This window comes from Triticum dicoccoides, chromosome 5B, assembly GCF_002162155.2.
Source record: "Triticum dicoccoides isolate Atlit2015 ecotype Zavitan chromosome 5B, WEW_v2.0, whole genome shotgun sequence".
Classification (NCBI taxonomy): domain Eukaryota; kingdom Viridiplantae; phylum Streptophyta; class Magnoliopsida; order Poales; family Poaceae; genus Triticum; species Triticum dicoccoides.
This window is the reverse complement of record NC_041389.1, coordinates 724,205,330-724,209,114: the sequence shown is the minus strand read 5'-3', so window position 1 is coordinate 724,209,114 and position 3,785 is coordinate 724,205,330.

Sequence of the window (3,785 nt, the reverse complement as noted above, 5' to 3'; positions counted from 1 at the left end):
GTGGCCCAATCAATGATCAACTCCAATAGGCAATTAATAATTAGCACTTGAACAGGGAAAGAAAAGAAGCAAAGCCCACGACGGCAAGGCCATCACCCTCTCAGAGTGGTTGTGCACGGTGCACCTCAGCGGGATACATCTGCAAGTAAATGACACATCATGCAAATTTACTTGCGCTTAATGAAGGATTGGGGCATAAGAATACCTACATGAGTCCATATTTAACTCGGTAACAAGACCAACATTTCAATTCAAAGTAAGAGATGTCCATTGCTGAACACTTCCTACACCAAACAAACATGCATATGAATATTGTCCCTCACTAACCGGTAAACTTGCACACACACCCTGCCACCACTATTTCAACCTAACAATACCACTATATTAACAACATGCCAAATAATCAAGCGACATTCCAAATTTTCGTATGGAGGGGATTCTGGAAACAGGGAGATATATAAATATACCAATTTACATGGAACATCCGCGTGCTAAGAATCTATCTTCCTCCTACTTCTTTGCCCTCCCTTTCTCCCTGCCTCCTCCTACTCCTCCTGCTAGCAAGACAACAAATCAAAGCATCAAAGCTAGCAAATAAAAAAGAATACAATGGGGAAAATACCACCATGAAAACCAAGTCAAACCACTATAAATTTTTTAGCAAGCAACATACACTCAAGAACCACATCCACATGGCTGCAGCAGGCGCATGCTATCATTGTGCAGATCGACCAGATATTTTTCAGGCTAGGGAACACCACGTGCACCACCAAATCATAGTTGGTCGCATGCCTTGTGAATCTTACGTGTGCAAGTCTCATGCTTGAATCCTTGGTGGGAGAGATCGGAGGAGGAGCAGGGAGGAAGAGAAGAAAGTTGGGGGAGGAGAAAAGGAGAGGAGAAGAGCTCACCTTTTCAAAGCTGCAAACTGCGATGACAATGCTCGAAGATGAGCAGGCGGGGATGCGAGGGGTGCACAAGGTCCTTCAATCCTCTCCACCTTCCCCTGCCGCTGCAAGGATGGTGGAAGGTGAGCGGGCGAGCTCCCAGGAACATACAGGAGGAGAGTGGGGATTTTTTTACTGTGTACGTGTGGAGGCTAGGGTTTTTTACTCATCCATATAATCCAATGGCACCCAAACAGTGTAAAAGAACAGCAGCCCCCTCCCTCGCGTCGCCCCTGCCTAGGGCGACTTGGGGGCTCCTCCCCCTAGCAGCGCCGCCACCCCCTCGTCCTCCCTCCCCTCCTCGCGCCGCCGCCAAAGGACGCCGCTGGGCAAGGCCGGCGGCAGACGGCGGCGGCGGGAGGTCTTCTCGCGGCTCCCCTGCTTCTGCGGGCAGCGGATCTGGGTGGTGGCCGAAGGTGTCCCAGAGTGTGTGCGGTCGGGCCGTGGCTACGGGCCTCGGCGAGTGGTGGCGCAGCTGGCCTTTGGCGTGCGGCGGCGGAGCGCGCGGCGCGTTCCGGCAAGCGCACGGCGTCAGGCCTCGGCTGGCGGTGGCGAGCGGTGAGTCCCTCCTCCTCCCGTCGTGTCTAACTCCTCCCCCTCGGCTCCTGCCCTGATCTGGCTGGTTGGGCGCTGGATCCGCCCTCTAGCTGGATCGAGGGAGGCCGGGGGTCTCCAGCTCAAGATGGTGCCTTTGCGTCCCATCGACGTTGGGGTTGATGTTTGAGGGTTGGTGCTTGGTGGCGGCTGGAGGCGTGGGTGCGTGGCCGGCGGCTTCGATGCTTGGAGCTCGCCGGGCGACGCGGGTTGGGCAATGGCCCGGGGCGGCTGCTGCTCTGGTCATGGATGGCTCCATGGCGGCTTGGCAAGTCGGCTGCAGCGACGGTTGGCATGTACCAGCGTCGGCTCGTCGGTGGCTTGTGTTGGACCTTGATCTATCTTCTCGTCGTCCGGGTGCTATTTCCGTTGAAGGGATGACCCTCTCCCTAGGGCCGCCCATCGCTCGTCTCGCACTTAGGCTGCAAGACGGAGCTCGTCTCGCGCCCGGCAGCAGGATCGAGCTCGTCTCGCGCCCAACAACAGGACCATGCTCGTCTCGCGCCCGGTGCTACAGGACGAATCAATGGTGGCTTGCACTAGTAAAAAAACTACTTTACGTGAGATACATTAATTAATCCTGGTTTGTAAACGGACCGACACTAATGGTATTAGTCCCGGTTCGTGTTGAATCTCTAGTACCGGTTTGTGCCACGAACCGGGACTAAAGAGGTGGTGGCAGGCTGGTTCAGGCTGGGGCCCCACCAGGCCCTTTAGTCCCGGTTCCTGGCATGAACCGGTACTAGAAGCTCACATTTAGTCCCGGTTTGTGTCATGAACCGGGACTAAGGTCTTCCTATATAAACCCTTCGCCCAGCCCGCGACCGAGCTCTCTGTTCTTCCCCTTTCCATCTCCTCTTTGTTCTTCCCCAAAGCTCGAGCTCATCCTTCATTTTGCTCAAAATTTGTAAAGATTTGAAGGCCCCCCCATCCATCCAAGTGATCACAAAGGTTAGCAACTTTGTTCTTTTATCTCTCATAATTAGTTCTTGCAATGCTTATAAGTATAGTGATTTGTGGGTTTTAGTTTGGGAGTAATTATATGTGGTAGTTTATTTGATTTATATGCAATTTGAGCTCAAATTAACTCTTAGTTTGCATATGTAGGTGTGGTTTACTTAGTGCCTTCCCGTCCCCGTCCTAACCACCATCGATCACCCGCACCGTCCCATTGCCGGCACCACCTTGATGATCCTCTTGTTCTTATCCTTTTTATAAAAATATTATGTTTGTGTGATTTAGATATATAGTTACTTGTATAATTTTCTTACATGTACGTTGTTTGTTGTACATAGGGGCATGGTTTTAATATCCGTCCCCGTCGGGCCTCGTCCAGCTTGTTGCATTTCGTGAGGGGATGGTCGACACGTAATTTCAATCATTATCGAACTATATATCGTCCTCTTTAGTTCATTTCCTCATATCAACTAATTAATAATTCTTTTATTCATTTTCTTTGCCGACGAGCAGGGCATGGGAAAAGTTCATCAACCAGGTTCAAGGTCTATGGAAACAAAAGCTGAAATGGGTGCGACCCAAGATGATTAATTAGGTAGTACTAGCTAGTTGCCATCTTTTTAATTATAGTTTCAATACCATTATCATGCTTCATTAATTATTATCTCATTGAATTCTATTCCCGTAAAGGTCCTGAAGCAGTTGCCGGGAAATAATTTATGTGCATACTATGTTTGCGAGAATATTCGCATGATGACGTCTCAATGAAGCAGAAATGGTAGAAACCAATGGGTATGTTTGTCAGAACACTATTCACAATTTTAACATCATTATCTAATATGTATACACACAACTAATGCATGCATATTGATCTCCTTTTTAAAAGTTGAAGGAGATGCGGGATAAGCTCCTACCATCGCGTACGAGCAATTCAAGAGGAAATAGCGGGATTTTTGCTCGACCAGGTCATAGATCCCAAAGGAGAATACTATTACAAGCTGTAATGCCTCCATTTAATGATGTGCAAATTGTAGGAGAAATTATATGGAAAACACAAAACTAAAAGAAAAAATAAATCATAAACACATAAATCCCTAAACCTTTTAGTCTCGGTTGGTTACACCAACCGGTACTAAAGGCCCCTAGCCCCCTGGCGCGGGCTCGTGCCACGTGGTACCTTTTGGCCCCAGTTTGTGTCACGAACCGGGACTAAAGGACCCCCAGCCCCCGGCGCGGGCTCGTGCCACGTGGTGGGCCTTTGGTCCCGGTTCGTGCTGAACCGACACT